Consider the following 17,678-nt stretch of genomic DNA (forward strand, 5'->3'; position numbering starts at 1 on the left):
ATATATGATAGACTATGGCTTCCTCTCTATCTGATATCAGATTCCTTTATTACTACGCAGGAGCCCATGTGCAAAAACAAACAGTTTCTCATTCATTCCCAGAATGGCTTCTGTTTTTATATGTTGTTCTTCAGGTAAATGTCCTAGATCATGTACCCTTTTCTGTCTCTGGCCATAGCACGCAGCTGTTTACTTTATTACTGCACACAGGCCGCTATACATAGAAGACTGTGTAAAGTTTTTTGTTTTTTATATTGTTAGGAAAAAGGATTTCAGTGAATTATTCTCAGTGTTAAAAAGCAAAAGTAAGCCATTAGACCAGAAGTATGTTCTGAATATTTTGAAGACAATATTGTAGTATGCAGACAAGTTTGTGGGGCTAATTTTATGAACCATATAAACAAGAATTATACAATTTATTACATTATTATCTCATTGCAATATTGCAACTATTGCAATGCTACCTATGTGCACTGATCTTACTCTCTAAACCTAACTAACCAAGTGTCTGGTAATAATATTCGTGCATGGTGTCATTCTAATTTACCAGGCCTGTTAAACCTTTGACAAATTATTCTGTGCATGTACATACAAAATACATTTATACAGCTAGATTGTCTTGCAAAAAAAAAAACTGTATGCTATGGTGTCATTTGGACAGCATATGTACAAGGGTATTCTCTATTCCCAGCACCAGCATATGGGATCTGGTACCCTAACTAGTGTCTGAATGTCAGCACTTCTTATGCTTCTATTTTAGCCATGTGCACTTGATGCAGCTTTTTACATACATGGTATGCACATAAATAAATGCTAACAGCATTTAAACTGATCAAAATCATGACAGAAAATTACTTTTTTATTTTAGGTACACCATGGTTTAGCTGGGACACATTTGAATTCTAGGACATACATTATGTAGCAAACCACACTTAATATATATTCTCTGAATACAAATTCTGTAGATGTACAGGCACATTTGAGTACATTGTGGCCCATAGTTGCTTGGTCATGCATGATCAATGTGCAGGTTTATGCATTTACCCTTTGGTATCTGTCCCTCTGCATATAATTTATATGATTTAGAGGAAGGCTTTAATATATTTACATTAATTATTTTCTCAGTAAAAAGTTATTATACCTTCCTTTTGGATGAACAATATAGTATGTCACAGTGTCAGTCTAACATGAAAAACCTGCTCTCATGGCTCAGAGATATCTGATACCACAGAGTAGATTGCATGATGGTTTTGGAAATGCAAAGAGAAATTCAAAGAGTACATTTTATCAGTTATCTCCAGTCTTGAAACGCATATGTTCTTTGTAAAAGAGGGAAAGAGTGAATTTATGTGACACTCTCTATGCTCAACAAGAATCTGTCAGTTTAAAAAAAAAATATCCAATATATTAAAATCAAATAATAGGTTCAGCCATGTAACCAAACCTTGCTTTGAGGTCAAGGTGGTACCTCCCAGAAAGATATGTGCATATGTTTCTATAGGGCATCCAATAGAGGGCAGTGTTCTCCCCAGACCCTTTAGTTGGGGCACATTTCAGTAACCACCCAGCTGTTTTTGGGTGGTTACTGAAGAGTTTGGTCACAATACTGGGGCTACCACCCGCCTACAATTTCCTCCCATCCAGCTTAAATTTTTTTTTGGATTGAACAATGGAGGGTAGTAACTCTCCCCTCTAATGCCTATTCTATAGCACAAAACAGACCTTGTCAACCAGGGTTCCATGGAATCCAAGGTTTCCTCAAGAATGTCCTTGAACTATTGATGACTGACCCTCTATATGATGATGCCTGCATAGTTCTGGGGTCAACAGCAATTAGTAGAGCCAGCTGCATGACAGACCGTTGATGTTTTTAGTGAGCTGGTGGGCATTCTTTACACTGGCTATCAACAAATTGATTTTAACTGGTGTTCCCCTAGCCCTGAACATATTTTAAGGGTTCCTCGGGAATAAAAAGTTTAGGAACAAATAGCACAGAATCTGGGCTTGTCACAACTAGTAAATCAGGGGATCTCTCCAGTTACCTTCCTAAAAGCAGAAGATACCTGGCTGCAGACTCATCCTTCCTAATGTTAAGCTAACCAGAACAATCTAAGAATCTTCCTCCTGCTTTCTGGAACCTTAATATACATTAGGGTTGTGGAATGTAAACTTTGTAAATAGTAATCAATACCTATCCTGAATGTACCAAACACTGTAAATAAAAGGCAAAAGCAGAAAAAAATACAACTCCTCAGGAACTGCAAAATGCATGAAGCCCTCGGGAAAAAACCTAGAGGGCTGGAGAAAAACAGAAATATCTGAAATCACTAACATTTATTAAAAGCCAAAAGTCACACGTTATTGATCTGTGACCTGTTGACCTTGGGATCAGATTTTCCACCACCATAGTCACTTGACAATGCCGTGAAATATGAGATGGTATTTTTATGTGGAACAGTAACTGGGGCAGAATATATCACCTAAAATGACTTAGAACAGGGGTCATGTTCCCTGAGATTTCTTGGGAACCCATTTAAGGTTAACTAACTATTTAAAAATTATTATATATAAAGACAAAGGTATTGGGCTTGTGGCACCAACATGAACTTTTTTAATATTCTTTATTTAAAGTGTTTCAAATAAAACAAGACATTCAAATAACACAATAATCAATAAAGTATATTATGTTACAAACTAACGTTTAAACATCCAACATGAACTACTATAATAAAGATATGTAGAACCTACATAAAGGGCATATTTATAATTAATTTATTGATGTGTTTGCTGCACATTCACCCCAAATTTGTGCTGAATATGTATCCTATGCATTAGGTCAAATTAATAAAAAATTTCTGAAAATAACGTTCCCTGACATTTGGCTATATCTATTATTCAATGGAAAACTAAAATGTGTCTGATCAATCAATTAATTTATTGCATTTTCAACTAAATATGCAAAGATCATTGATGCAAAGAATATTGAATGCAATATCTTTAGCAGGAGGTTGCTTGTTTGCCAGTTACATTTTTATGGGGATACTTACCCAAATGTCTGATGTGTCACGCTCACTAGTTCCAGGGATAGGTGTGGTGCAGGTTTTAACTATAGAATGGTGGGCAGATACAATGAAAAAAAAAATCTACAAACATTTAACAGGCTATAATAAAACAAGCAAAACCAACAACCTCCAAACAATCTATACCTAAGAGAATCTATACCTAAGGGAGGGTGCACATTGAAAGGACATTTTACACAGCAAGAAAACAATAAATAAGTGGAAGCCACACTGGCTTGTCAAGGCCCTTACACTCTAAAGTATTGTAAGCTTCTTCAAAGGAACATATATAGCAATGCATACATTGGAGCTGGTATACCTGGAGGCTGTCCATTCCTTGTTAAAGTTATGGATTGTTCAGGAGCGGTTGCTATTTTGGTTTTGGTAGTTGTATATGGCGTAGGGACATGGCAAGAATCTTTAGCCATTGTTTTCTGCTAGGCTTTTGGTTTCTTCGGTGACAGTTCGTAAACATATTCCCTTTTCATGTGTTTCCCTAAAAGTAGATATCCACTAGTGCCTAAATTAACATCAGTTCACATGAGGTGGAGCTCCCCCCTTGAGTCCTGAAGCTGGATGGGATAGGACCTAAGTTGAACCCTAATCGCGACTTTGGGGTTTTGGCAAAACCTCTTCGTTTTCCAATTTGGCCATTTCCATTAACCTATACATGCACCTGTATTATGCTATATTTGCACTCTGTGGTTCGGGTGTTCAATACTGTAGTACATTGGGGTGCCACTGGGGTATACTCATATACATATATGTCACTATAATTAAATTGAGCCATAAAATTGGCTGTTCTGTTTAGTCACATTAGGCACCCTTTGACCTGCCAGAAAAATCATAAAAGCTACTGGGGTCAAGGGACGTATTGTTGGATAAAAGGCTTTTGTACAACATTTATGCTCCATAAATTACTACCATCTGCCCCTCTAAACACATTTATGATGATACATTTAAAAGCAGGAGCATAAAAACTCCCCCCCCCCCCAAAAAAAAAAGTGTTCTGGTGTTATAATTACTCTCCAAACCCATCAATTCTGATAGGTGTTACAGGGCAAAATGTGGAGGAGATTTTACCACTGATTGAGTGTTAGTTATAAAGAAGATCATTTGGTGCTGAATGGAAACTAATTAGGAATTTTTGGATCATTTATATTTATTATTAAAAGAGTTATTTAGCATCTAACATCCATTTCTAACATTCCCAAATGGTGATGGAGATCTGTGTGCCAGGATATCTCCTTCCCCATTCCTCTGCTAGAAACATCTACTCAATAAAGCAGAGGTCCCACATTCTTACACCCTTCACCAAGAATGGATTATCTCACAGGGTCATCGTGATCTGGACCTATAGGAGGTGAATGAAAACAGTGCTGATGTAGCAGATTTTCTAGATTTACTCATCTCTAGACTGTATGAATTTTAGAAAGCCAATAGAATGGAATACCCCTTCTTGTGTGTCTGAATCTTCTTCTTCATTGTTGTCTGTAAAGCATTAAGGAATATCAGTGCTTGATACCTTAGTACAATAAATAAATCATAATGTAGACACTGTACTGTCAGAACAGGATTTCCCTTGTCTCTTTTATTTATGAATTTCGAGTATGCATCAGTGCAATATACCTACAGCATAAAATAGATTTAATGCTCCTTTTTATTTCATGTATGCATCCAACTTGCCCATACCTAATGTTTTATCATAGGGGGGTTATTTACAGGGCAATATTTAATTTATCTCAGCAAACAGAGCTGCTAGGTAAATGAGCACAAAGAAGTGCTGAGAGAAATGATGATGTGCAGCAAAGCATGGCACCCAGTTCCATGTTTGTATCCTTTAGTACAGAGGCCAATGATTAATTGCACTGCACATTCTCGTTTCATGGGATTTTTGGACTGGTACCCTGGCCAGCCACTGCCATGGCAAGGTGGTAAGTGCTGAGAGTTTGTGCAGTGTCTGCACTGTGTATGGTAATCCATAGACTGGGATGAATTTAGAAAGGGTGAAGCTCTTTGTGATCAGCCTTCATTTATATTACACTGCCCAATAAAGCAAACTTGACAGAAATAATGAAGTATCTCATTAGGATGTTTCCCAAAAGGTCATATGTGGGTTGGGTTGTGAAGGAGCCATGCCGAAGAGCCACCTCTCCCCTCATTTTCACCACCATCCAGCCATTCATCAGATACTCACATTTGCAGATTGACTCTCAGACCCCGTGTTGTACCAAAAGAGCTGCTTGTGAAAATAATTCACCCAAGGGGCATGTATGAGTGGGCGTGTGTAATCCTGAGGGGCATGTACGATGACATCATTGGCAGTACAGTGTTATAGCTGTGTGTGTAAAGCCTTATAACATATTCCACAGCCTAAAAACACACTGGTCTTGATTTATTAAAGTTCTCCAAGGTTGGAGAGAATACACTTTCATCAGTGAAGCTGGGTTATACAGAAGACCTGGAATGGATTTCCTAAAAGTCATTAGCTATTTGTTAGCAAATGTTTTCAATTCTGGACCAGATCCATTCCAGGTTTTCTGGATCACCCAGCTTCACTGGTGAAAGTGTATTCTCATCACCCATGGAGAACTTTAATAAATCAGGGACATAGTGTTCAAACCTTCATATCTCCTAATTTGTTTGTTGTAATGACTTGAAATGGTCGTGGTACACTGAGGACCCTAATGGCTACTGATACCCTGGGGCCACTTACATTGCAAGGTGTATTGTGATGGAGCCCAGAGGTGTACGAAACCAAAAATGTGGGCAGCGTGCATTAATTGACTTTTTGAGTTTTTTATGTTCTGCTAATGCCATAGTAAAAAAAAAAAAAAAAAAAAATGATGGGTTTTACCCATGTGTCCCCTACTTGCACCTTCATTTTTAATTTTCTACACCTCACTGTTCTAGAGAAATTAGGGGTCAAGTATTGACAGTTATGTGTAATAGGGCTGTGCATATTGATAGACAGTTCTGATTATGCCATAGTGATGAAATTTTAGGAGGCGCTAGCTACATGTTTTTCTCATTTGCACCTGCATTTATGGTTTCATACATCTCACCGTTCCAGGGAAACTGGGGTTTCAAAGTAGACAGAACCGGCTAGTATGACAGTAACAGTTTTGTGACGGGTAGGTATACATTTAGGGGCCCCACCTCAATGTCCCTTGCTATGTACGTGGCCCTCATGGTCCTCAATTTGCATTTTACATTTTGGTCTCTGAGGCACACTTGCTTTTTAAATAGCAATCCCAATGTTCAATTTGTACAAGTTTTTACACTTGTGACCACCATCTCTTTAGAGGGGGGAATATGATATTTGGGGCAGTACTAGGTATGAGGGTCCTCTTTGTGCCCTGAAAATTTTAGGTTGTTACAATATATAGTTTAGGAGATATAAAGGTTTGTACACAGAGATATATGAGGCTGCATGATATGACATGCAGCATGTCACACACACAGCTATCACACAGCGCTGCCCATGACGTCATTGTACACGCCCCACGAGTGAATAATTTTTACAGGCAGATTTTTTTGAGAGAACACGAGCTCATCATGATCAATCAATGCCCAGCAATCACCAATTCCCCGTGCTGAGGGAGGGAGTGGGAAGGGTTAGGGGGAGGGGAGACACACGTCACTCGGGAGTGACTAGAGAGGCACCATCATCATTATCATCATCCCGGGGATCGCATTCTTCCTACACTCCGCACAGCTCAGGACAAGGCTGGGGATCGGGGGAGACTGCTCAGCTCACAGCCATCCAGGTTAGTGGTGTGTGTGATATGATCGCCATTGTGTACCCAGCACTGGGGGGTGAATGGAGCTGAGTGGTGCTGAACGGACAGCTCCCTATTTCCAATTCAAATCAGGGGGAGGAAGCAAAAGAAGTTCCCAAAGGCAGAACTAGAGAACACTTCAATCCTGCTCATCTGATTGCTTCAGTGCTGGGAAATCTTCATGATGAATGGAATCATACATATCAGGATAGGGATCCCTTTTATTATCATTTATATTACAATATTCACCTATGTATGGGATGGTATAGATCAGGATAGGAGTCACCAGTTGTATCATTTATCTTACACTATTCACCTATGTATGGGATGGTATAGATTAGAAGTCCCTACTTGTTTATTTATATTACACTATTCACCTATGTATGGGATGATCAGGATAGGGATCCCCTCTATTATCATTTATATTACATATTAACCCTATGTATGGGATGGTATATATCAGGATAGGGATCCCCTCTATTATCATTTATATTACAATATTCACCTATGTATGGGATGGTATAGATCAGGATAGGAGTCCCTACTTATATCATTTATATTACACTATTTACCCTTGTATGGGATGGCATGGATCAGAACAGGAGTCACCAGTTGTATCATTTATCCTATAATATTCATCTATGTATGGTATGGCATAGTTTAGGATAGCAGTTCCTGCTTGTCTCATTTATATCGCACTATTCACCTATGTGTCCCTACTTGTCTTATTTATCTTACACTATTCACCTATGTATGGGATGGTGTAGATCAGGATAGGAGTCCCCACTTATCCTATTTATCTTACACTTTTCACCTATGTATGGGATGGTATAGATTGGGATAGAAGTCGCTACTTGTTTATTTATATTACACTATTCACCTATGTATGGGATGGCATAGATCAGGATAGGGATCCCCTCTATTATCATTCATATTACACTATTCAGCCATGTATGGGATGGCATGGATCGGGATAGAAGTCCCTACTTGTTTATTTATATTACACTATTCACCTATGTATGGGATGGCATGGATCAGGATAGGAGTCACCAGTTGTATCATTTATTGTTTATTTATATTACACTATTCACCTATGTATGGGATGGCATGGATCAGGATAGGAGTCACCAGTTGTATCATTTATCTTACACTATTCACCTACGTATGGGATGGTATAGATTAGGATAGGATTTCCCACTTGTCTTATTTATATTACACTATTCACCTATGTATGGGATGGTATAGATTAGGATATGGAGTCCCTATTTGAATCATGTATCTTACACTATTCACCTATGTATGGGATTATGTGGATCAGGATATGAGTCACCAGTTGTATCAGAAAACATAGTTAGATTGGTGTAACAGTGGCGTGCCAGTTTCAAAGTTTTTAAAAAATAGAGAAATGACCCTTACAGGGGGCTGTGCCAACCCTGAATATACAAATTCAAAAATAAATAAAAAGTGCATAACAAAAGTAGTTGTAGGTAAAACAAGAGGTCTAAATACATTGTAAAACATAGATACAAAATTAACATTACATAAAAACATATTGACATGTACAAATATTGTCATTTACCAATCGTCTGTGGAATACCAGTGAAATAAATATATTTTATGGTTGTAGAAAGTTGGGGTGAGAAAATGGTAAAGTAGAATAGCATGGAAATTCAGGTGAGAGATAGTCATAAGGCTAATTAGCATAAAACCATTGCGGAGGGTATTCTCAGTTTATAAGGCTTGATAAACAAGGACTTACATAAATCCCAAGATAATTCCAAATAAGTTATTCTAGTGGAAAAGTATTCCAGGTCGTCATATCTCTGTATATGATCCAAGTAGGAAAAGGTATAAGAATGATGAAATGGACAAGATCCTATCAAGCATTGTACAGAATCCTAAAAATGCTGAATGATTGAAAGTTTGTAGACGACAATTAGTTCAGTAAATAAATAAATAATGTCTTAACGATAGTGATCACCTGGTCCCTAGGAGGGAAAGAATTCCTCAGTATGGAAAAGAGGAAACAGCTCTTGTGTAGGATAGACTGTGAATGGGGGGGGGTCCTCCATATAGAGAAAAGAGCAGCTCTCCTGTATCAGAAAGGCTGTGAGCGAGGGAAACCTAAGCAACACTTAGATTCAATACAGACATCTACAATAAAAAAGATAAAAAATCACAGAAAGACAAGAGGGTACTTCTGAGAAACAAAGCCTACAAGTGGGATACACCCAGATCCAAACCCACTACACTTGAATCCCAAACCCACCTCCACAAACACATCAGTGCCACTTCCACCTGGTACATTCACTCATCCGATCACCACTCAAATTCCTCCCACAAATATTACACAGGGTAAGAAACGCTATAAAAGTGACAATAGTGACCACCTCCAACAAGAACCCAAACACAAACCCTCCATTACACCCCTACCCTACCCCAGCAGCCATCATCTCTACCGTCTTCTCCAGTACCTATTTTACCCACCAACACTCTCTTCACCCACAGTACTTTCAGTACTCACAATACACCTGAACCTCACACTCACACTGACACTAATACAACAACATCCACAGTTATCCTCGTTATACTGGGACCCACTTTTTCATTACCTTCTTCCTCACCTGAATTTGTTCCTCTGCCTCCCCAATCTCCTCCACAATCTACCGTTGTATTTAGAGCTATCCCCAAAACTCATACCAGGGACATTAGGATACCAATATCATCCCCGAAACCCACCAAAAGATCAATCCAAAGCTTTTTCTCGTAAATTCCCCCAAGAAACTCAACCTAGAGATTATAAACTTATCATCTCATAAACTTAGTGCAGAAGAAGAAAACGTCCTAAAAATGGGCCTTTTCTTTTGCCTTTCAAGCGAACCTAATAAATTCGAACTTATTAAGGACATAAACCTCTTTGCAATAAACTTAACTCAAGAAACCTATGTATGACAATTTACTCTGGCCTAATGCACCACGGGATGTCTCAGATCTCAAGGACCTAAAAATTCTAGATTTTGGAAATTTTTCAAACCCTTTATGAGTTATTAGATAAAGACCCCACACGAAGAACACACACGACCATCCCTCCTGATCCTACCTCCTCGTAACTGATTTCCATTCCAGGCTAAACATCCTAAGTCTACCTTTTTTCTTTCCCTTACCTACAATTCTCACATTCAGACCTTTGTCAAACTAGTTACTAAGGACATATTGGAAGGAGATTTCAAAAAACTACACTCTCCATCCAATTTTTCAACTACACAAAAACAAGCATTATGTACTCTGCAAAACAATCATTATCAAACCTTCTGTCAAAGGTGGCAATAACGAAATTGTGAACAACTCTGACTATGAAAGAATGTGTCTCAAGAATCTTGACAATACTGAATGGTATCATACCATACACCACTCTTATATAGTGAAGAGTACTACTTTATCATTCGTACAGCACATTTCATAGGCACTATTGACACCAAAACAAAAGAATACCACTGGATTAAACATCCAGTGATGCCAACCTTTTATATCTTACCCAAAATTCACAAAAATCCCACCAATCCCACAGGATGTCCCATTGTATCTGGCAATAATGTGATCTCAAATGCCAGTGATTTGGTAGATACCTACTTGAGACCAGTTATGAACTTCCCATCCTATTTACTTCTCCAAGAGCTGAGAGGTTTACCTGTACCCTCAAATTACATTCTGGTCACAATTAATATGGAGACATTTTACAGTTCCATCGCACATACATTGTGACTACAAACAATAGCCTTCACAGCACAGACCCTTCCTATCAGGCTTCAATACTTTCATTCTATCACTTCTTCAAAACATCCTTACTCGCAATATCGTCACCTTCAACAACACCATTTACCTACAAGTCAAGGGGTAGCAATGGGAACCAAATGTTGCCTATCGTATGCCAACCTGTATCTGGGTAATTAGGAGGAATATCTTTTTTCAGACCCTGGCTTCACAATGTACCGACTCCACATCCTCCTGTGGCAGCGCTACATTGATGATATCCTAATTATCTGGATGGGACTCCCTCACTGATAAGTTTCATTTCATCCAAGACAATCCTTTCAATCTCAAATTTACAATTAACTCTCATGCCACCAATATGATTACAGAAGACGTGCGTATCACCACATCCCTATATAGGATGCATACAGCAGGGAATACTATTCTGTATGCCCAAAATGTACCTCCAAAGAAGATTTTCAGATGGAGGCCAAGGCACTCACCACAGGACTATTAGAGAGAGGTTATAGTAAAAACTTTTGAAAAAATCCTGTTTTCAAGGCCTGCATATTGAAAAGGGACAATCTCATTTATCACACCTGAGAAACCTCGTACAGACTCTAAACTGCATTTGATAACCCGGTATAACCCTCATCAGAATATTATTCGGAACATCATTTCCAAACATTGGAATATCCTTTCCCAATGTTTGGCCATTTATCAACCCTAAACCACAAATCACATATAGGAAGTCAGTTTACTTGAAAGACTCTTTGGTCTCTAGTCACTTTAACCCTGTACATACAACATCCAAAGACATGAGACCTCATGGTACCTTCCAATGTGGTCGATGCAAACTGTGTAAATGGGTCTTTGAAAACCAAGCCCTTAAGCTCCACAACAGGAATATACATAAACTTCATCATCATGTGAGCTGTCAGACCATGGAAGTACATTATCCTATTATATGTACATGCAGCAAATTTTATGTCAGTAAAACCAAGAGGACATTTAGACAACAGATTTATGAACATGTCTATTCGATATCAAATGGGAAAATGCTAACACCCATAAGTTTCCATGTGGGCACTGAGCACAAATTTGAGGCTGCATCAAATTTGCAGCTCTCGAACATGTTCCCCAATGCCCCAGACGGGGTGATATCGATAATAAATTACTCCAACAAGAAACAAGATGGATTTTTTCCTTCACAGCCAACTATGCTCCAGGACTAAATCAGACTTTCAGTTTCAAACCCTTTCTGTAAATACAAATACCTGTATGTTGTATCACAATTGTTTGATTATTGTGCTAGAAATGACAGGATGTTATCATATAACTGTAAATGATCATTTAGCTGGCTTTTTACTACCCAGCTATACTACTAACATAAGTTGATATTTTGTAATATTTTGACATTATATCTTTATATAGGCATTACTATCCAGTATTTGATTGTTCAAACAATGTAAAAATGTATATTCTGTTCTGCTTTAAAGCTTTGTAATATGTCATTTCCAATGCATCTCAGAGAATATCAATATGACAGTTTGTCATTCATTAGATCTATGAGGGAATGATACTTACAACATTTTATTATGTTTATTTATATGTGGCTTGTACACCTCATTAGCCTTATACATCCATTCCATCTGTACTGGTTGCACAGCTGTTCATTGCATGCACTCTGACACTTCTATGCTCCTCTCTGACAGTTTTATTCTCAGTTTCATTCATTTTCATAATTCTCTCTCCTCCCCTATATTCATTCTCTTCTAACTAGCTCCTCCCCACTGATCAGCTTATGGGGACGGGAGCATAGGTGCTATTGCCCCGGTGCAGCCTAAGCTGAACTGGGACGTTAATATACCCCGGTTCTCCCGCCCCCCATAGGTGTGACTTTTTACTGTTGTCCACCCACTGCCTCCAAACACTCACACTTGGTTGACATGGGTTGGTAGTGTAGCCAACCCGGTGAGAGGGAACCCTCACTGCAGTACGTCACTCCAGGGGCGTTACTCACACTCCACTCGAGTGACGTTTCCAGTTATATGGGAAACACATGAAGATTTGCCTCCTACCCTGTACGTTTATGCGCATTGGGAACTCGGAGAGGCCTCCTCCCTGGTGTTTTTAAGGTGGGCCCTGGTATTCCCTCGCTCACAGCCTTTCTGACACTGGAGAGCTGCGGCTGCAGCTCTTTCCTTTACTCCATACTGAGAATACCCTCAGCAATGGTTTTATGCTAATTAGACTTACAACTATATCTCACCTGAATTACCATGCTATTATTCTTCACCATTTTCTCTCCCCAACTTTACACAACCATAAAATATATTTATTTCACTGGTATTCCACACACGATTGGTAAATGACAATATTTGTACATGTCAATATGTTTCTATGTAATGTTAATTTTGTATCTATGTTTTACAATGTATTTAGACCTCTTGTTCTACCTACAACTACTTTGTTAAGTGCACAGACACCCCTGAAGAAGCCCTTGTTTACGGGAAACGCGTCGGGTCCGAGTCCTTCGGCTGCGCGCTTGTAATCCTTGCAGTCAATACGTTCCATGTTTGGCATTATTTTAGTAGGTTATTATTGTCTAGCACAAGTAAATGGCAGTGGGCTACATTCCTGCCATACAAATTAATCATTGTCTTGCACATGCTATTCTGTATGGCCATGCTAATGTATTCTATGAGAGTTCATCACTGAGTACAAAGAAACCCCCAGCTGTTTAAGTCGTATTTAGTTTTTGCACTTGTTGTATCATTTATAATATTATCCACCTATGCATGGGATTGTTTAGTACGGAGATCACATCTAATATGATTACCCATGGCTTTATTTTATCATCCATCTTTGCAGGCATGGGATGGTAAAGATCAGGATAGATCAGAGTCCATTCGTGTATCATTTATATCGTTATCCACCTATGCATGGAATATTATAGTTCAGTGTAGAGGTCACTTGTTTTATCATTGACCATTCCTTTATTTTATCATCCACCTGTACAGGCAGAGATGGTATAGCTTAGGATAGGAATCACTTATAATATGATTACCTATGGCTTTATACTATTATCTGACTATATATATATATATATATATATATATATATATGATAGAGATGATATATTTCAAGATGAAAGTCCCTTCTTGTAATATTGACCATCACGTTATCTACTGTTACCCACATGTGATTGCATGTGTATTGATATGATTCAGTATAGAAATTGCTTCTATAATGATTAGCCATGGCTTTATCCCCTTCATATATGCATCGGATCACAAAAAAGTGATATCTGGAACAAACTAGAACACTGTCAGAGGTGCCAGCTATTGACCCAATAGTTTTTACTACTATAAAAAGATTTAAAAGGGAAGTAGCAAAACTGCCAGGATGTGGAATTTTATATACTTTGGATGTCTCTTCTGGCAAAAAGTATTTTAGTTTTTGGTATTCTGTTGTGCAGTGTACATGACCTAAATGCTGGGATGATGTAATTCTAGTGTACATGTACAGTACGTACAGTAGTAAGTTACAATACAGTAGTGAGTTACATTATAAGTGACGGTGTTATGATGTCTAACTTTAACCCATAACCACCCCTTCATGGTGCCAAAGTGCCTGAGCTGTTAAAGCAAGGAATACACCAGGCCATAAGAAGTGCCAAAGATGGTGGCAGCAATTGAGTGGTGACAGTGAGTTGGCAATGGTAGAAGGGTAAAACTCAAACATATATCTTGCTTCTTAGTGAAAAAAGATTTGGTGTAGATCTGCACAATCTGGGAAGATCTCCTGCACCCCCACCAAAGTTGAAATGTTGTTTAAACAATATGGATACAGTGTGACTTATCAACTATAGTAGTGTTATAGGTCATTGGCATTTTGCAGCTGGAATGTAATATTTTTGCATTGGTTGTGTATTCATTACATTACATCTAGTACATTCACATGATGTGTTTTCACATTCTATTTAATTTCAGTTCTGACCTTAAATGACAAATTTGCTTCAAAGATAAGTTTATATCAGGGCAAAATATAACATTAAGTTTTAAATATATATAAATATATTTATATATTTTGAGGAAAAAAATCCATTTACATTGGCTATTGGCCTTTTTAATTTCACATGTATCATACATAGGTTATTTTTTACATAGAATTCCCCCAGATAAGTTCTGTTTATTTATGTGTTTGCTACAGACACCACCTCTGTTTTACAGAATATAATCAGAGACCATGATTAAATATACATATGTATACAAGGAACTCAAAAAAAGGATATAGGAATATATAGGAGTACATGTCAAACTAATGCGTCAGATGTGATAGATATACATAAATTCTATCTATTAAATGGGATGTCTGATATATAGTATGTTAAGCATTCTCTCAGTGGATAGTAAATTACACTCCATATATTAACTGATACATTTTATTAATCAATGCAGGCCAATTACATTTTAAATAAAAAAACAAATTGATTTTGCAGAGCTAATATTAATATATCAGTCAAGCCACACTCATTCATCATACGATATTGTGCACATGGATGCAGAAATCTGCATCTAAACTTCACTGCTTTTATTACTGTGTGAAAGCTGCTCTCTTTGATGGCTATCATCGATTTGATTGTAGAGGAAAATTGAGGGGATCTGTTTAATCATGAATCTATTCTGTTGAATGTGTACTAAACATAACTTAGCAATTCTTCCAATGGAGCAGAATTGTAAAGGACCGCTATTATGATACATGTTGCATTCTGATTACTATGGTTATGTAGTAATCTGGTTGATACATGATGATAGTTTTTTAGTTAATGAGTTACTTTGTTTATTTTACATTTATATTTTTCCACATTTACATGCAGATCCAGGTAAAAGTGTCAGGGGTAGGCAAGCTCACGTTTTATTTAAATACTTTAAACCTTCTCGTTAAATAAAACTAATTGCAAACAATTAGTATAATTATATTACCCCATGTAGCTATCAAATCACAATAATATATGTTTAGTGGTTTTCAAATCCCTGTTTTAGATATATGCTGTTTGTTTTTAATACATATCACTGAGGAATGTTGATCCACAGAGTATCCACTGAATTGTGTTTTCCCTGATGGAGCAAACCGAAACCCCAAGATCAGTATTTAACAACTTTTTTAACATGGGAAAACCCTTGAAATAACCTAATAAACTCCCTACATGAGCACAATCACCTTTGTATCTTCTGTATTTACCTTTTATAGCATGGTTTCAACCGTTTTAACACAAGGGAACCCTTGAAATAATTTTCAGGCCTTCAGATAACCCTTACTATAAATACTAAATCCACAGCTCACATTACCTTACTGTGGTGGTCAGTAAGAAGAATACCTCCTACATTGCTGGCCATTGGAAAGTTGTCATGTAAAAATGATTAAAGTTCTTAATTAAACTGTGTACATAAATGCAAAGGCATCACAAAAACATTACACCACCAACTTTATAATCTAAGAATGTCATGATCAGGCAAATGTTGGCTATATTTTCAATCTAGCCAACACCTTTATAAAGCGCAATGGTGTACCTTACAAATGATCTTGAGTTTTTTACCAGAGCACAAATAAAATAGATTAATAAAAAACAAAAGAAGAAACCAGGAGGAGTAGCCAGTTGGGATATGGCCTGTCAAAGTCATGTGTCTGGGTCTCCTCCTACCTTCATAGGCTACCAGGGAGATTGTATGGTCTGTAAATGCAGTCCATTTTAAATATCCCTCCAATGTTGCCTTAACCCCCTATTGTGCACAGACCCCACTAATCCAGGTTCCCATTTCATGGTTTGAGCAGTGTTTATATCATATGAAATCTTTGCTCATAGACATGGTCTGTCATAAAAAGCAGTGGTTTTGGTAAGAATATATGTACGTCACTTTTCAGTACTTCTTTGCTCTGCCAACTGGGCAGAGTGCACAACCAGTTAGGAATGAATGCACAACAGCCCATACAGAAAGGCTGGCAGAACATCTCCCTTATGTAAATTGGGGATTACTTGTATATAAAGTATATGTACGTGTCTGTATTCTCACACAGTCATTTAGCTTTTCTAATATCTAGATTTCTTTGTACAGTTCGTTTAGGATATTAGTTTGTGTCAGCAAATTTATTGGTAAACATTGCATTTGTTCAGGGCTTCTCTGTGGTGCAATAATCCAGTATGAATGTTATTTGCTTAATCTAACATTCACTACATACTTGGAGCTTTAATAAATCGTTCTGTGTACTCTACATTCACCCGAGTGCTGAATGGACAGCTCCTTTTGATTAAATTGGTCTGTCACTAGCACCTGCCAGAATTCAGGACTGCATGAAAAGCCCAGTATAAAAGCAAGGGAAGTCAGCCTACCTTTGGCCTACAGTCTATTGTTTTCAAATCTGTCCTGTCACAAATATTGACACAGTGAACAAACACTGCAGATGGTGTATTAGACACTAAAAGGCGATGCTGATTTGGTCGGCTATTTTTGTAGGGATCAGTGATAATTCATTTATAGACCAAGTCAATAGGGCATAATAGTGTTATTAAGTTACATTGTTATCAGATCTGTGGAAAAATTATATTTGATTACCATAGATAATAATACATTACCCATAATTATTACACTTTGTACCACCCTAAGTAAAGAGCCCATACATGTGTCAAGTTAACCAAAATGCATAATCGGTGATAGATATTTACATTTCATTTCCTGGATCTGAGCACCTGCTGTACCCTTTTTTTAATCTATTTTATAGTATAGAGATTGCAAGAAAGAAGTACTGGAACATGAATTGTTGAGTATGAAAATGTTTGCACTAATAAAAAAAATCGGGAGACCTTTTTGTTGCAATAACGCAACAATAGAATGCACAATGTATTTCCCACTTAACTTTTTAATGTGTGTAGTACTGTGTCAAAAACCACACAGGTGACATAGAGAAAGTACACAGGTGTCAGGTGTTCACCAATCCAAATATAAAACAGTTGTGGAGGCCTAGTTTAAACAAGATGTATCTGTCTGCTACCATAGTCATAATGAGTGCCTACATTCTGGACCCT

The 17,678-nt window shown here is 37.6% G+C and overlaps 1 protein-coding gene across 2 annotated transcripts in view; it reads left to right on the forward strand.

Moving 5' to 3' along the window:
• CPLX2 (complexin 2) overlaps positions 1–17,678 on the forward strand; it is a 101,426-nt gene that overhangs the window by 39,579 nt on the left and 44,169 nt on the right. The window contains exon 1 of one of the 2 annotated variants that reach the window (XM_072400988.1): positions 6,726–6,829. The exons of the other annotated variant lie outside the window; for it this stretch is intronic. The gene's annotated coding sequence lies outside the window, so the exon portion shown is untranslated. Of the gene's footprint in view, positions 1–6,725; positions 6,830–17,678 lie in introns of those variants that run through there. 2 annotated transcript variants of the gene reach the window in all.

The sequence above is a fragment of the Pyxicephalus adspersus genome, chromosome 2, assembly GCF_032062135.1.
Source record: "Pyxicephalus adspersus chromosome 2, UCB_Pads_2.0, whole genome shotgun sequence".
NCBI classification, from domain to species: domain Eukaryota; kingdom Metazoa; phylum Chordata; class Amphibia; order Anura; family Pyxicephalidae; genus Pyxicephalus; species Pyxicephalus adspersus.